At 39.7% G+C, this 18,630-nt stretch overlaps 1 protein-coding gene and 1 long non-coding RNA gene across 2 annotated transcripts in view; one reads left to right on the forward strand and one right to left on the reverse strand.

The window, feature by feature from the left end:
- Nucleotides 1–13,976, reverse strand: part of LOC127352024 (uncharacterized) — a 41,586-nt gene extending 27,610 nt beyond the window's left edge. The window contains exon 1 of the long non-coding RNA XR_007881016.1: nt 13,756–13,976. This is a non-coding gene — a long non-coding RNA (uncharacterized LOC127352024). The remainder of the gene's footprint in view (nt 1–13,755) is intronic.
- Nucleotides 1–18,630, forward strand: part of kbtbd13a (kelch repeat and BTB domain containing 13a) — a 388,109-nt gene that overhangs the window by 123,735 nt on the left and 245,744 nt on the right. The window lies entirely within an intron of this gene.

Raw genomic sequence — 18,630 nt, forward strand, 5'->3', positions numbered from 1 at the left:
GCACTCATTCATGTTCCTTTAATGCATGTTACTAACTCCACTTCTTCCCCGGAGTTCTTGTGCTTTCTCGTCTCGCAGGTTCTCATGGATCCTGGTGGAGCCCTCTGCCATGGTCCTGCTTGACTGCCATTGCCAATACTGTTGTTGCTGTGCACCTGTCTGTCTGTCTGTCGCTCTCTCTCTCTCTCTCTCTCTCTCTCTCTCTCTCTCTCACCCCAACTGGTCGAGACAGACGACCACCCACCTAGAGCCGGAGGATCTGTCCTAGGTTTCTGCCTTTTAACAGGCAGTTTTTCCTTGCCCTTGTCGCCAAGTGCTTGCTCATGGTGGTACTGTTGGGTCCCTGTAATTAATGTTAAAGAGTTCGGTCTAGACCTGCTCTATTTGAAAAGTGTCCTGAGATAACTTCTGTTATGAATTGGCGCTATACAAATAAAATTGAATTGAATTGAATTGAATTGAAGGCTGGCCTGTGAGGTCCAATCCAACAGTCGAGCTACTGTAGCTCAAACTACTGAAAAAGTTGGTTCTGATAGAATGGTGTCAGAACACACAGTGCATCAGTTTGTTGCATATTGGGCTGTGTAGCCACAGACCACTAAGGGTGCCCATGCTGATCCCTGTCCACTGCCGAAAGCACCTACAATGGGCACGTGAGCATCAGAACTGGACCATGGAGCAATGGAAGAAAGTGGCCTGGTCTGATGAATCACATTTTCTTTTACATTTTGCTGATGGCCGGGTGTGTGTGCATCGCTTACCTGGGGAACACATGGCACAAGGATGCACTATGGGAAGAAGGCAAGCCGGTGGAGGCAGTGTGATGCTTTTGGCAATGTTCTGCTGGGGTCCTGTCATTCATGTTACCTTGACACGTACCACATACCTAAGCATTGTTTCAGACCATGTACACTCTTTCATGGAAATGGTATTCCCTGATGGCAGTGGCCCCTTTCAGCAGAATAATGTGCTGGGCCACAAAGCAAAAATGGTTTGAGGTACACAAAAATGAGGGGTTCAAGGTGTTGACTTGGCCTCCAAATTCCCCAGATCTCAATCCAATCAAGCATCTGTGAGATGTGCTGGACAAACAAGTCAGATCCATGGAGGCCCCACCTCACAACTTAAAGGATTTCAAGGATCTGCTGCTAACAGGTTGGTGCCAGATACCACAGCACACCTTCAGAGGTCTACTGGAGTCCATGCCTTGACGGGTCAGGGCTGTTTTGTCAGCAAATGGGGACTTACAAAATATTTGGCAGGTGGTCATAATGTTATGCTGATCAGTGTAATTATCTGTTCTATGTATCTATGACTGCACTGCAAGCTTTCATTTTGTGTACAATATTCTGTTTAATAATACATTCATAATATTAATTGCATTTCCTTGATCATCACTGCCTGTCTCACTGTCACCTGTCACCTTAACTATACTTAAGGCCTCAAACTCTTTGTTTCTCCCACTCACACAGCCCCATCTATAAACCTGCACACTCTCGCACACCATGGTGGTCATGCTACCAACATCCAGCCTGTTAAGGCCTGTTAGGGCGGCTGTGTCGGAGGCAGAGCGGGTTCTCCACTAATTGGAAGGTGACTGTGTGTGAATGCTTATTGTAAGTTCTTGTGAGCAATTGGCACCTTGCATGGCCAACCACTGCCATTAGTGTATGAATGTGGGCGAATGGGGTGAATGTGGCATGTAGTGTACAGCTCTATATAAGTACAGTCCATTTACCATGTTTATGGAGCCTTTTTCATGAATATTTCAATCTGGCTTTTGTTACACTGTATTACACTGAAATTATTAAGTACTGCATTTAATAAAGTGACAAATGACTTGATGCTCGCTGCTTAACTTGTTCTATTTTGATCCTACATGATTTTAGTGTGTGTGTGTGTGTGTGTGTGTGTGTGTAGGTGGGTGTGTGTGTGTGTGTGTTACATACCACATGTGCTATGATTACAGGGCCATTGAAAGTGCCATCTCAATAGCAAGCAAACATTCCTGAAGAAGATTTTGGCTTAGTTGTCTGTTTTTTCTTGATGGCATGCAGCCTAAGGCAAATGTAACTGGCATCTAAAGCCATAGTTTTAAGGTGGCAGGGTAGTACTAGTCTGCTATTTTTTGCTAATTTTTGCTAAATTTTACTGCTAAATTTTACTGCTAAATTTTACTGCTAAATTTTACTGCTAAATTATTTGCACAGCATAGCAAATGCTAAAACAGCCTGCATGTGACTGATCAATTCATTTAATCCATACAGGAGTGTACTGAGGGTAAAGATCAATTTTGTTGTTTAAAATCAGTTTCTACCAGTATTATCCCCAGTGATGGGAATAACAGCGTTATAAATAACGGCTTTACTAACGGCGTTACTTTTTTCAGTAACGAGTAATCTAATTGATTACTCTTCCCATCAGACCAACTAGATCTCTGAGCCGAGAGGCAAAGACTTTTTTTTTTATTGTTCTTCCTTGGTTAGTGGGCAGTGCACGAGACAAGTGCATAAATGCTGACAATTGGCTGAGGTTGAGTAAAATTTCATGGTAAGCCAATCAGAGGTAGAGTTGGGCGGGTTTTCGAAAGCACGCATAGTCGGACACACAACGAACAACACAAGCGAGTCAGTCAACGAGAGACAGGTATGGCGAGGTGTATTGCATCTTACTACATTTGCACTAAAAAGAGTGTATATATTTTTTTTAATACAATTTTGGTACATTGCTTAAAGAGCATAATTTAATTTAGATTTATTTGTTGGCTGGCTGCAGCCTCTTGAAGTGAGATTGTCAATGGCCAGAGAAAGAGATTTATTTTTATGGAGATGTATTTTTTATTTCTTATGTATTATCTGTTTCTATTTGGATTCCTTAGTTTTGCTATACATTGTACTTTTCAGTTAGATTGAAAGCACCTCATATTGTTACACTGTTCTACTTTTTCGAGGAAGAAAATACTTGAAGTACAGTGTATCTACCAATTGTCTGAAGTTTCTGTTTTGTTTTATTTGCACTACAAAGAGTGTATATATTTGTCATTTATTTTTGGTACAGTACTTAACAAGCATAATTTAATTTTGCCCAGTTGTGGCCTGTTGAGGGGCAATAAATATCAAAAGTTCCAAAACATCTATTGTGTTATTTGTATCGATCCACTATATAAACATAATATCTACATACATGGCATTTGATTGGAGGCTAGTCTCACTTTGTCAGCAACATTAAAATAGTTTAGATTTGTGTACATTGTTTCTGTTAATAATGTAAGTGTCCATTTCATTATAATATTATGATTTATCATAAATAATTGAACATGCACATGTATTTTAAGTTCCGTTAAAGAGGGGTGGAGGTGGGGTCACATTTGAGCATTTAGATATGTACTTGAAAGTAACGCAATAGTTACTTTCTAAAGTAACTAGTTACTTTTATCATTTGTAACTGAGTAACTAATTTAGTTACTTTTTGGAAGAAGTAACTAGTAACTGTAACTAATTACTTTTTAAAAGTAACTTGCCCAACACTGATTATCCCAGTTAAGTCCCTTGCAGGATTCACATCAACCTTCAAGTGACCATCAATGTTTTTCCCACTTTACTTCTCTTCAATTCTTCATTACCTGGAAGGAAAAGCCTGTCTGTGCAGGTGAGATATTCACCATTCTTATAAGTAAACACATAGTGTACCCATGACTTATTACCACTATTACAACTATTCACCCAGGAGCTGGAACCAGAGGTGGTTATCTTATCTTAGTTAGCTTAGCCAGTAACAGTAAATAGTAGTATAATATTTAGTTTATACTAGTTAGTTTGTTTAATCTTTAGAGCAGTGGATCCCAACCAATTTCTTTGGGGGACCACTTTTCTATCATTGAGTGAACTGACAACCCCTGACTAAGTGACACATGTAACCGGGTTGAAATGATATCTTTACTTTTACGGTTGAAATGTCACCAAATTCTGATAAATATTGTTTTCTATATGTTTAAGATGTGTTTTATTGCCTATATTCATGCCTGAATGTTGTATTCAGACCAAGGTGTTAATACCTGTACTGTCACTTTAGGGGTCGCAGGCCTTGTGCCGTCATTCAGGTGCTTCCCTCAGTCCGTACCAGACTAGCTGAGAGGAGGAGATTGAGACCTGTGTGCTGTGTGGAGGAGACTTATGTGTTTTTCTGTTAATTTGTACAGACAAATCCACCATTCTGCCTTCATTAAAAGAGCAACCAGCAGCCGGTCATGGTCCGGGTCCTTCCTGCATTCAGCACAACACAGAACACAACGCAGAATATACAAGGGTTATCGCTTTACCTCCTGAGCCACAGCCACATATAACAGGTATACACATAACAAGCACTTACCAAATAAAAAACTATAAATTCAAACAAGAGAACACTAATTCTTTATCAGTTAGTCTACATGAACTCATAGACCAATATTTTTTTAAACTTTCTGAATCCATGAAAATAGTCTGATCTAATCACTTCTGCATATGCTATAATTATTAGTAAAAAAATTTACTTTTCGTAAAATATATGAGTATTATTTGTGTTTTCATTTTTATTGCACTGATTAGTCTATCATGAGTAACAGAGTCTTGATGTCGACCTGTTTTAAATCTGATGATTGAGAGGTCATGATGGTCACAAGCAGGTCTACACATGTATTGTACATGTACTGCTATGATCACTATTTGTTATCTGCAGATGATGAGATAAATAGAAAGCTCTTTGAGTGTGCTTACAGTACAAGCCTCTCCCAATGTTCACAACACATCTTTAAACATGTCTGCATGTGATGTGAACAATTTAAAGCTATAAAGTGTTACATTTCCACATTAGAAAGTCTATCAACACTAGAGCTATATGCTATATGTAGTTGAGTAGTGTAGTTACATAATCACAAATGCAATGATCCCACACAGCTTCACAACGTCATCAAACTTTGTCTTTTGTTATTGTATTGATGTGAGAGACCCCCTAGCTGCAGAAATTGGATTTTGTACATTTAATACATTTATGTTCATAAAACTATATAGGCTACAATAATGTAGAACTTTTGTGTGCATTGCTGAACCTTGGTTTCTTGGGACTGAAAGGACACTGTCATAATCCAAAGAAGGTTTCTTTTATGATTTTATCTGAAAGCCAGGTGTTAATAAACATTTCACTTGCTTTGTCAGCTCTTCATGTAGTTTTTTGTTCGATGGAATGTTTCCTTATTGTCTCTATCTCAGTGCAGTACCTTTACTGATTCTACTGTCAATGCAGTGGTTTGGACAATAATGTCCAATGGTTTCACAATACACAAAAGATTATAGTTATCAATATAATGTCAGTTATATAATTATTCCTTACAGTCAATTTGTCTGTCACTCTCTCATCTCAGTGTGTCTTAGCCCTCTCATATGTGGTATGTGCAGTACTCCTCCCACTGTGGACTCTTATTAGATGGATGATCACACATACAGACCAGAGTGTACACTGTGAGTGTGTGTGTGTGTGTGTGTGGGTGTCATGTTTCTTGGATAGGCATATCATGGCCTTCTTGGGTGGCAAACCCTCCTACATAACAGCTGGCCGTGCTTGCCTCCAACAGAGTCGGTGGGCAGATTGGCAAAACAACTTAGTGAGCTCTGGTAGACAAAACTGTTGATGTACAATTTCGACTACAGTGTGCGACTACAGCTGGTAGTTTGGACCAGTGGTTTCCAATCATGTGCCACCAAGCCCCACAGGTCTGCAGCCTTTCATTCCAACCAAATTCAGAGTTTACTGATGAACCCAGTCATCAGTGAATACTTTATCTACTGTTTTTACCAGAAAGGAACACATGAAGCAATAGGTGGTGAGCCTCCAACTAGTTGGACTGAGATGCATCAGACTCCCAGAGGTGTGGACTTGAGTCACAAGACTTGGATTCGAATCGGACTCGAGTCAAACATTTGATTACTTCAGACTTGGTACCTTCCCCCAAGCCCAAAGATCAAAAAAAGTATGTTATCTAAAAAGTTAGTTTAAAATGTAATTCTCTGGGTGCCCTGACAGCTCACCTGGTAGAGCTAGCGTCTCATGTCTCATTGAGTCCTTGTTGCAGCGGTCATGGTCATGGTTAAGAATCCGACCTGTGGCCCTTTGCTGCATATCATCCCCTCTCTCTCCTCCCTTTTCTGTCTATCTTCTGTCCTATCCAATAAAGGCACAAAGCCCCCCAAAAAATAAATACAAAAAGAAATATGATTCTCATATTTGTTTTGGGTCTTCAGTTTTACACGCATTGATTAATTGCTTAAAATACATTACACAAACCAAGTAAAAGTGAGGTTAAATAAATAGAAAATAATAATAAAAAAAAAAAGATCTTTTAGGTTTGAAAGTTAAAGTATTCATCAAAATAAAATAAAATAAAATTAAAAAGGGTTGTATCAACTCTGCACTTCTGCGGGGATGTGGCAGCAGTTTAGGGTTAATGAAAAAAGCTGCTACTTTTTGCCACTGGCCTACCACCTTGTAGAGCTTGTTTGTGTTGTAAATAAACAGAATTGAAAGGTGATCTGGTGTGTTATTATAGCAATATAACTTCTTGTTGTACATCTGTGTCTAAATAAACAAAGACCTAATTTCCTAGCATGGACACATCCTCCCTACACAAGTATGATTGGAATGTCAATAGCCATTTTTGCATATAGTCTCCTCATGTCCTCAAGTCTCTGTTCTGCTCTTCTCCTTCTTTACCACCTTTCATCCCTTCTCTCACTCTGAGCCAATATTCCAACTGTAAGGTACCATACAAAACATGAAAACAATCTATGTGCAACCCAGAGACCAACAGGACCTCGGTTTGATAAATACTGTCAGTCATACATTTTTATTTTTCATTTGAATAGAATTTGTTGGCGGAAATTACATTTGTGTATGTAGAAAACCAAAATACTCCATAATGATTGGAATTTTCCCCATAAAAAAGAATATCCCATTATTGTTGATAAAAACCTGAGTGTGATAAAGTTTCAAAATAAAGCTTTAACATTGTGAAATAGTCTTAGTTTGGTTAGATTTAAGCACAAAACCAAAGTTCAGGAAAAGATTGTAAATTATGTATCTGACGTAACTTACATAAAGTATTTTAGAATGGGGAACGTATTCTGAGTTGGAAAGACTTAACTTTAGTTAAGTTATTTGGACATTCTCAACACTTGTAGGCATGTATTTTGTTACAGAAGAATAGACCACATTTAAGTGTTATGTTAGTGTTAAGGCCCATATTGAACAAATTGAGACCATTATTCATGCACAAAATATTCCTAAATTAATATCAATAAGCAGTAATTAGGAGTTTATTGAGGAAAAACTCTTTATTAATGGCCTAGTAGTAATATGGTCATGCAAAATAAGGCATTGATAGGTGCTTTGTAATTACTACTGAGCCAATATGCTACAAATAAGCATGCTAAAAGGCAATTCGTTATGATGAATATGCAGTGGTGTGCACAGACTTTTTGAAGGGCACCGGCGGAAAGAAAAAAAAGGGCACATATAGCACGTCCTCACCACTGTACTGTACCACTGCACGCGTTTTGGCTCCCAAGGGGGTAGTTTAGCACGCGTTTTGGCTCCAAAGAGGGGACTTTAGCAACCGTTTTTCAACAAAGCGTTTTTGGATTTGACATCCTGGGAATGAGATACAACAATCAGCTATATTTTTCTCTATATAGTGGAAGTTTCAGTAAATATGACAAACATTATTCACTTAGGGGCAGCTGTGGCTCAGAGGCAAAGCGGGTTGTCCATTACTCCGAAGATTGTTGGTTCGATCCCAGCCACGTGTCAAAGTATCCTTGAGCAAGATACTGAACCCCGAATTGCTCCCGATGCTGTGAATGTGTATGAATGTGTTAGTTTTCTGTTTGATGGGCTTTGCCATCACTGAGTGAATGTGTGTGAAAGGGCGAATGTGACATGAAGTGTAAAAGCGCTTTGAGTGGTCGAATAGAAAGGCACTATACAAGTACAGGTCCATCTACCATTTACCACTTTTAAAAGTTACCTACTGCAGCTTTAGTGCTAGATAATTCTCAAGCAATGTTATCTAATGAAATACATAGCAGTGCCATTTTACCATTCATTAGCTTGTTTACATTTGAGTCCTTCATATACACAATATCTGGAAGTCCCTTGAAACTTAAAATTCAGTGGTTCTGTAAATGTTATGTTACATGCCATGGCTGAGAATTATTTCTCACAATGGTTTGAATATATGACTGGCACCATGGTTTAGTTGCTGTTAGAGCAGCATGGTCAGAGGAGCACAACTCTTCCAGTTCCCAATCATCACAATCTCTTTAAATATTTACCCACGTGTCACCTCAGGCACTTACTGGGAACAGGAGGGGGAAACCAAAAGTGGCAAAATACAAAGCAGCAGCATGCCTTCCTTCTGTTGCAGTGGGTTGGGAAGGGCGGAGTGTGTGTGTGGGCATGCCTTGATGTTGACTGAAAAAAATTTCAAACTTACACATGGAGCAATTTGTGGTGACGTTTGTAAAGAAAGAGAGAAAAAAGAAACTGTAGCTACAATCGAGTAGAATTTATGCTGTTATTTTGATTCCATTAACCTGTTAAATAGAAATAAAATCTAAAAGAACAAATACACGACAACAGCCACCACAGTTGTCCAGCCATCACAATTTGGCCCTTGTCAAAGTCGCCCAAATCCTCACGCTTACCCATTTTTCCTGCTTCTAACACATCAACCTTAAGACAAAATGTTCACTTGCTGCCTAATATATCCCACCCACTGACAGGTGCCATGATAACCAGATAATCAATAAGTATTATTCACGTCACCAGTCAGTGCTCAGAATGTTATGGCTGATCAGTGTATATTGAAGCCATCATCTGACACAGCATGTAGATTATACGATGCTAACACTGCCACTTGGAGCATCAGTTTAGTTAGTTCAGTTAATTCAATTGAATTCAAGTCAGTTCAAGTCAGTTCAACCCACCCCAAGTATATTTTATTTGTATAACGCCAAATCACAACATAAGTTATCTTTTCAAATAGAGCAGCTCTAGACTGTTTCCTAGAGACCCAACAATTCCCACCATGGGTAAACACTTTTTGTGCCAGCGTCGGTAATGTACTGCAAGTTGGGCTGCTCTTATTGGCTGCCCTTAACTTTAACTCGTCCGTATCAGGAAAGAATGGTGCCTTGCCTGATCACATGTTCTCATATTACGGAAAAACTGTGCATTAAAATATATTTCTATTAAGATTTGAGCAGAAACATAGTCAATACAGTAACAGAATCTTGATTCATATTTGATCAGCACTGCCTAGTTTGACAGTTAGATCTGAGTTTTGTGCGCCATACTGGATGGTTGGTAGATGCAAACTGCTGCTGGATAAAAGGCAAAAAGTAATATTCAAGAGTAGTCATGATAAGCATGATTATAATCTAGCAAGAATTCAAACATATTTAGGTAAACCACTCTCAGAATGTCCAGTTATTTTTGCAACACATACAGCTTTCAGTAGGCTGGTATTCATTATATCTACAGTTTAATCAGCAAACTGCATCACACCAATCATAGCACTTTAATGTACATATGTGTTCCTGGTCAAGGTGCTGAAGTGTTCATGGTGCAGAATGCATGCTTCAACCAGCTGTCCTTACTGCACCCTACAGAGTCTCACACGCATCAAACACTTATTTCTGCATCATGGTGTTTTTGTGCAATTGAACAATTGGACCTAGCAAATAGTGTTATCTTACTGAGATAAATTAAATAGATTGCATAACCTGAGGCCCCAAAGCCATGCTTTGGTGATCATATTTTCATAATATTTGCATCATTTGCGTAGTATTTGCATAGTATTTGCATTCTGACTCTTAGCTGGCCACGGCTGCATGGTACAGTTGTGCAGGGGGAAGCCCACTGCCTGTTATTCATCACACAACCAGGAAGCAACTGCAGTGGGCCAAGAGCCTCCAGCTACAGGGAGGGTAACAATACCGAGAAGCTACCAGGCAGCTACACTAAAATGAGCAGCTGAATTCACAGTCACTGAATTGTGCAAAAACCCATTTGTCTTCTCTTTGTTCCCATACAGTTCAGGCAATGTTTTACCTAATCTAAAGGTAGAAAACAAAAGAAAAAAGTATTGAATTTGTGTTGTGTCTGGGAGGTGACATCAGACAATAAACATGTGGTAGATGTCACACCAATTTTGATGCTGCCACAGCAAAATCATATGAGGTGTAAATTTAAACTTCATTTGGAGTGGCAGAACTCATCAACTAAAACTCATTAAAATCAGTACCCTTGAAAAGTGCCTGCAGCAGGACTGGTGGCCACTACAGACTAGTAGAAAATCTGTAGTAGCCGAGTGCACACGTTGAAGGACCTGAGCCTCCTCAGAAAGAACAGCCTGCTCTGTCCTTTCCTGTAGAGGGCCTCAGTGTGGTCTGTCCAATCCAGTTTGTTGTTGAGTGTCACCCCCAGGAACATGTAGGTGTCCACCATCTCTACCCCTCCCCCTACCCCCCAACAGCTTCCAGGATATGACCAAGTCCAACAGATTCCAAACTGTTGCAGCAACAGCACACCATTAACCTGCTGACCCAAACTGCAAGCAGATAAAAACAAAGGAGACAATGCAGACACACATAGTGTAACATATGCATCCCCTCTTGTGCACACTTTGATAAGATAGCATTCATTTCTCTATGCTTGTTCTGTCTGTCTGGGAAAACTACAAGGAATGTGCAATCACAGTATTCTCTCGCCGCCACAGACAGGCAGCTTGTTAGCTAGTTCATTCCTGCCCATACAGGCACATTAGAGGGCTTGGCCTATTAAACTTTAACTCTGGCATGTGGGAAAGGTTACTCTTAAAAGCTGCAGGGCCAAACATTGTGTCAGTCAAAACAGGTTTAGGACCTTTTTGGATGAGAAACACAGACCATATTTACAATTTGTTTCTATATATTAAAAACACTTTTAACAGTGATAAGGCACTCCTCAAAGTCTTTACATCTCAGCGAGGAATGCCTTTAATATAGGTTATTACCCTTTATTCCTACTTTTCTAACTTTTAAAGGCCAGCTTCGGATCTAATCCCTCAGTAGATCAAATGGCTCATTTTAAGGTAATGTAAACACAATGATTATTATTTTTAGTTTTTCTACTGATGAAAACATACATAAAATTAAAGCTGCAAGCTGCGTTAGGCGGGACCTCGCACTCCACGCCATTCGGGGCGTGCTGCGGCCGCGTCACGTGCCATCGTTACACGTGCGGACCAAAACATGAAATTTCAGGTAAATCAGCTCAAAATTGCCATGCAGCGCTTACTTCCTGTTTCCAGTAGGTGGTGCTATCACTATGTCTTAATATTGTCATGTAGACAAGTTCAAGGCAAGAGTGTTATCAAACATGTGAAGTTTCATTGAGATTGGACCACGTACGCTGAAGTTATGAGGACGTGTTCAGGGCAAAACTGTTTCAGAATATTTTAAGTTTATTGGAGAATGGACACTGCACACTGAAGTTATGAGCACTATTTTATGGCGAATCTACTGACAAGTTGTCACTGGCACTGGCCAACTTTGACCTCATGCCACAGACACGCCGTTCAACGTACAGTCTCAAATAGCACAACTTTTAATCAGCACCATTTTTTGACTGTATTGACCAATTTTGAAGTAGATCCGATAAATTCCCTAGGAGGAGTTCGTTCAAATACAAGGCGAAAAATTCACCGAAAATGCACACGGAATTCAAAATGGCCAACTTTTACGGCACGCCACAGACACGCCCTTCAACGTACATGCACAAATAGCACAACTTTTAATCAGAACCATTTTTTGACCGTACTCGCAAATTTTGAAGCAGATCTGATAAATTCCCTAGGAGGACTTTGTTCAAATACAACGCGAGAAGTTCGCCAAAAGTGAAAATGAAAATCAAAATGGCCGATTTCCTGTGGGGTTTCGGGTATGGGTCCAAGAGGCTTTTTTGTACGTCCCGGCATGTTACACGTGCCAACCGAGTTTCGTACATATCGGTGAAACGTGGCTCTGGGGCTGCTTTTTTTTTATCCTGTAGGGGGCGCTACAAACACGATTTTTGGTATGTGAGCTTCAGGCACCACTCTACACGTGCCCTGTGAATTTCATATTCATAACTATTATGGTCCCCGCACAGTGATTTATCATGCCAAAAGAGCGCCACCTAGTGGCAGATTTTTTTTGTCCTTTTTAAGTGAGCCTCAGGGAGCCATGGGCAATCATCGCACCAAGTTTCATTTTAATCACACGTGCAGTTATAGAGATATAAACTTCTTCATTTTAAAGAGCGCCACCTAGTGGCAGTGACCTGAAATTGTGCACGATGCCTAAAAAGACATGAGTAACTATGGACCCAAGTTTGGTGACAATCAGACATAGCAATGTGGAGAAATGGTCCACTTCCTTTTTTGACGAAAAATCCACAGGAAGTGTTAATTTTATAAGGTGCTAATTTTTTTAGTATCAAAATTCTTTGAATTCCTTTTTTATTAGGACGGTCCCCACATGCTACGTGAAAGATTTTGTGCGAATCGGACAAAGCGCATGAGAGGAACACGGAAAAGTAGTTTACAGACATTTCGCGCTCTAGAAAAAAAAAAAAACTTGGCGGAAGTGGGCGGGGCTTACATGGGGAGATTCAGCTCTAATTACCGAACGCGTGGATACAAGGTTTTTGAATGTGCGACAAACTATGCAGAAGTTATTAGCCTAAACGTATTTTTTATGATAGTAGCACCACCTAGTGGCCAACCTGAAAGCGAATAGAATATCCACATTTTCACCAGGCCTGACAACTTTGCCAAATAAAATTGAGTTTTCGTATACGTTCAGGGGGGCAAAAATGCAGTCAAATGGGGCTAAAAATAATAGGTAAGAAGAAGAAATCGAGCAAAAACAATAGGGACCTCCAGCGGTCGCTGGCTCTGTCCCTAATAATATTATATTAAATTTCTTGCCAATAGATCCTCCTAAATTAGGGGTCAGTAACCTGCACTGTCAAAAGAGCCATTTTTAGCAAAAAATATGTAAAGCTTCCTGGAGCAGCAAAACATATTTGAGGCTTACAATGCTAATATCTAGCTTACCTGTAAGGTGTGGTGAAAGCAAACAAATCTGTCCATGAACTATTGAATTATCTTTTTATCTCAGAGACTGGGGATTTGGAATCCATAGCCTAGTAAGGGAGACTTGTAATCTAATAGCCAGCACTACTGAGATTCAGCAAAATATAGAGGAAAAGGTGCCAAGTAACATACGATGCACAGAACTGGTAGCCTTATATGGCAATTTTAGCATTGATCATGCTCATCATGAAATCACATAAAAGTTCACCTCCTCACAGGTGGCATCAGCAGGGTAGTGCAGGATATCGTAGGTATACAGCATATACCTACTTATTCTTCAGTCTGCATTGGGTATACCCACTTCTGAATCTCCTCTGATACACATCATTCAGTAAAGTTCTGCAAGCTGTTTTTTTTTGCAGGATGGGGAAGGCAGAAGTTAAGTGACAACGTGAAAATACAACTGGCCCTTTTTCAGTAAGCTTAATATGCAACAGTGGTCTTACATGTCATTGTTTATAACACAGGTTGTCCTTGGTTGGACAGGCTGCTTTAAAATAAATTGGTATACCCACTCCTCCAGGCACCACAATTCGAAATCTACTTACTTTATATCTCTGCAAAGGTGGCCAGTCATGGCATGAAGTGCATGTGGATGTCGATCGTTGGTTTCCTAAAGTTACAGAAATCAGGTTTCTAGAGTATAAATTGACCTGTGTTAGCCACATTACAGGTTTCTTCTTTCCTTGCTGTAAAATCCAGTTTCTTAAGAAAGCTGTGTGTGAATGACCCAAACATTAAAATATGTGTTTGTCCAGCAACACCTGACCTCCCACCCTGAACTCCTCCACCTCATTTCAGCCCACTCATTCCAGACAGCTTAGAGAGGAGAACTGTATTTGCCCTGTTTGATATTTGATCTGATTGGTCAAGCCATCCAACCCCAGTCTCTCTCTCTCTCTCTCACTCTGCTGCTCTGTCTCTTTGCCGCTGAGTGATAAGTAAGCCTGCTGGAATTCGGGAGTTGTGTTTCAGCAGCATTTAGTCTGTCTGGCATTCTAGAGACACTGACACACTATACTCATCCCTCTCTCTCTTACCTCTGCTGCAGCTGACCAAAACACATGTCTCTGACTGCCCAGTACAATCAGTGGCTGCTTACTTAACTTTATATAGCTGCTTTTCACAGAGCCTGGACTCACCATTCACACAGTTCCTTGAAAAATCATGAGACAATTATACCTTTTTTCTCTGTATCTTGACAAAAGTAGTGCCAAATCACAGCTTTAAAGTTCCCATGAACCAGCTAGCAGAGTGCTATTTGATTCCATATACTGACATGAAGCTAGGAGAGGGACTTGTCACAGATACTGACACTCAATCAGTTAAATGTATTCATGATTATACAACACAAGGTTTTTATAACCAAATTAACGTTTGTAGTTCCTTCATGTTACACACATAGGAAACAATAATCAAATTCATAGATAACATATAAGATAATATAAGATAGATAAAATAGAATGAAGTCCAATAAAACACCTTATTATTATATATATTATTGTTATTTATACACATATACGTGTGTCTCATCTGCCTCAGAGACAGAGATGCACATCCTTACTGTAGACCAGTGGTTCTCAATTATTTTCTGTCATGCCCCCCCTAGGGGACAGACATTTTTTCACGCCCCCCTGAATTTTAATACTATTGAGAACCTGATAATATTTATCTGTACAAACCACTGTATGAGTTGCTGGCACCAGCATTCTGCATACAATCACCTGATTATCAAAATAGGAAATGAGCTGAGATAACATCTGCAGCAACTTAAAACAATTTCCAAGTTCAGTTTATTAACTCAATTTGTAACATTTAAAAAAGACTGCTCAGTCTGTGTGATTCTCTAAACAGAGAAAAAAGTGCAAATGATTCACTGGGATGTGCATTTTTATAGACTTAACACAGTAACACAACTTTTTTTAATTGTAAACATTGGTCACCCTTCAACTTCATCACCTTATTCCTTTTCAAAAAGGTATATGTCTTTTTAATGTTTGGTTTTTTTTGTGCAAAATTTGCAACAATATTGCTTATATTTAATGTTTGTATGTTAGATGTTCTGTGAGTTGTTCTCGGAAGTCGTCTGAAATGTCAAATATACGTCTCCCGATCGTGTCAATGGGAAGAGACAGTATTCAGTGTTTGAGCACTTTTCTCACCTAGCATGCTATTGTGTGAGCTTCTTTTGCACCTTGTGATGTGGCGGTGTTTGTACGAGGCGAACGGTGCGTTTTTATTTACTGATGCCGTGCTCACAAAATGGCCGGCCTGTTGGCGATACTCATCGAGTTTTCAATGAAAAAAGTCCAGTGGCTTATTGACTGATGGTCTCCAGGTGACGTCTTAATTTGTTTGGTTTCATGCTGTCATTTCCGACCGTATTCATGGTAAACCCAAAGGCAGGCTTCATCGTATTTCCTGGTCTTATTAAGTTTATGCCGGTTACCGTTACTTGCTTTTCTTGCCTCTGACGCCTCCTCTGTTTTTCTTTTTACTCCTGTCAGAAACTTCTCCATCTCTCCTCCTCCGTCAGTCCCCCTCCGCCTGTCGCGCCCCCCTGACACCTCAGGCCCCACTATTTGAGAAGTACTGCTGTAGATCCATCACACCATGGACACAACTTGTTCCAACTTGCACTGTACGCCCAAATGAACAGTTTCTACCCACAGGCCATCACTCTGATTAACTGTTAACACCAGACACACAGTGGCAGGAACAATCCATGTGTGACAACCCTGTGACACAAATCCACTGGCCATTATTTATTATCATTGTTTTTCACTATGTTTATATACATATATGTGTGTGTGAGCAACAGAAGAATAAAATTCACATTCACAGCTATGTCACAGATACTATTCACGACTTTTTTAGCAAACTAACACAGTTTACTGTAGAGCTTACATTACTGTCCCACTCTCTGATGCTTTTAAGTGGAACCTGATTTAAGACATATATATACAAGACATATAACAATCTGCTTGGAACAATAATTTATGTCTGTTGTGTTTTACTATAAAGTATAATTCCCACATTAAAATCCTTAAATAAGGCATGTCCTCCTTCTACCTCATTAAAAATTCCAGAATCTGTGAATATGCAAATGGTGTTAATTTTGTTTTCACACAAGATGTCAAGTCCATTCTCTGCTTATGTGCACTGATGGCTTCAAGCTTCTACTTCACACTAGGCACCGCACCTTAAAATCAGATTTTTAATGAGCACAGAGAAACTTTCCTCAGCAGATAAATATGAAAACATCCTTCTAGTGTCAAACTCTGAACATACATCATTCAAACATTACACTGAAGGAACAAGATGAAACACTGATTTCTGACAGAAGGCGGACTTTAAATTGCCAGTTTGAAGAAAAAGTTTTATTTGTGTGTAAAAGCGCTTTGAATGGTCGGAAGACTAGAACGGCACTATACAAGTACAGTCCATTTACCATTTGTGTCTGTGTGTCCCAGCTGTAGTGATAATGCTTTAAACTTCAGGCCAACACCTCCAGTTGACTGCAGCAGGATGCAGACCAGAGCAAATGCTGCTTTTTGGCAGCAGCTTCATCTTCCACTCCGCTAGCAACAAATGTAAGTACGTCAACACAAAATCAGCATTAAACAGACAGTAGGTGAAAGTTTGCTGGACTCACTTGTTCAGATAGAAACAGTCAAGTTTAAACCATAAATATTTCATATTTATAATATTGCCTGTTTGACAAATCATGGTTTTGATTGACACATTTCAGCCTTTAAATAGTCTTTAGTGTGCTGTCTTCACACAATTCTCATTACAGTCATTATTGATGACAACATTCACAAGAACTCCAATAGATCCCATAGTTTCTTTGTCTCTCTGCAGCAGGCAGTGTATGTTTGGACTATGTTTTTGGACTGAACCCACAGCAGCTCTGAAAGTCATTAAAATCTCCACAGACACACAACTGGCTTTCATTTTGTCATTATGGCCCCAATGAAGGCCCTGATTGTTAGAGGGGAGCCTCAGCCAGTGAAATAGTGCCATGGAGGGGGAGGGAAAAAAGGATGACGGAGGGACCACACATGTCTTCATGGACAGGGAATCTCCCGCTAACCCATGGACTTTACTGAGGCCTGTGGGAATCAGCTGCCTCTGGAAAGTGGTGCTGGAGAGTTTGTGCAGTCTCTCAAAATGTGTTCTTAAAAATGTTTGAGCGAGGGTTTCTGTGTTGTATCTCTTCCAGTGAGTTTCTGATGCATTGTCTAGACATGGTTATTATTCAAAATTGACTTCTTGGAATGGATTGATCCTAAATGGCTTCATAGGAGGAAGGACTGGGGTTTATGTAACAGCCATAGTTTTTTCACTTTAGAATGTGCATGTTCACCTTTATTTAAAAAAAGGTTTGGCCTGTGAAATATTGGAAGTTGCCAGGAGCGTTCTCTGTCATCCAACTTAAGGCCCTGATATACTCTACTTCTATATATAGTACATTGAGTCTCTGTGTACACATACATGTTGCACTTGTTCATACAGTCATACATTGTGGGCAGTGTGCAGAATTTGTGGACATCGTGGACATGACCCACAAATGCAGACTGTGGCCTATCATTTGAGCTTAATGCATGTTGGGATAGGCTGCAACTTCACCATCCCCACCACCATTATCTTGAATGGGGGCGGAGCTACCAGCATGGGCCATCAGACCTGCTTATCAGATGGTTGAAGCTTCGGAAAAGTTTAACCTGGCCCAACTTTTGCGGCTACCCAATACAAGTTCAGTTCAATTCAATTCAATTTTATTTGTATAGCGCCAATTCATAACAGAAGTTATCTCAGGACACTTTTCAAATAGAGCAGGTCTAGACCGAACTCTTTATAACAAGTTCATCCAGCAAGGTGCTGCATTGGCCAATGAAATACATGCAAGCGCACATTCCTGGTAAATTACTGCAGTGTACATTGTGTATTGCTACTGTTTACAGTTTGCTACAGCAGTCATTGCAATTATAACCAGTGGCTGACTCAGGCAGTTTGACAATTGACTTGTCTCTGTACTTGTATTATCAGAATCAGAATCAGAATCAGAAATACTTAAATAATTATTAGATCTTAGTGCCGCATTTGACAACATTGACCATAATATTCTTTTACAGAGACATGAGCATCAAATTGGCATTAAAGGACCTGCACTAAGCTGGATTGCTTATGGATAAATCCTCCATAAATACTAAAGTTAGTCATGGAGTTCCACAAGGTTCTGTACTTGGACCAATTCTATTCACTTTATATATGCTTCCCTTAGGCAATATTATTAGTAATCACTCCATTAACTTTCACTGTCATGCAGATGATGCCCAGTTATACCTGTTGATCAAGCCCAATGAAATTAATCAGTTATTTAAGTTACAAGCACGTCTTAAAGACATAAAAAAAATGAT

Source organism: Dicentrarchus labrax, unplaced genomic scaffold, assembly GCF_905237075.1.
Source record: "Dicentrarchus labrax unplaced genomic scaffold, dlabrax2021, whole genome shotgun sequence".
NCBI classification, from domain to species: domain Eukaryota; kingdom Metazoa; phylum Chordata; class Actinopteri; family Moronidae; genus Dicentrarchus; species Dicentrarchus labrax.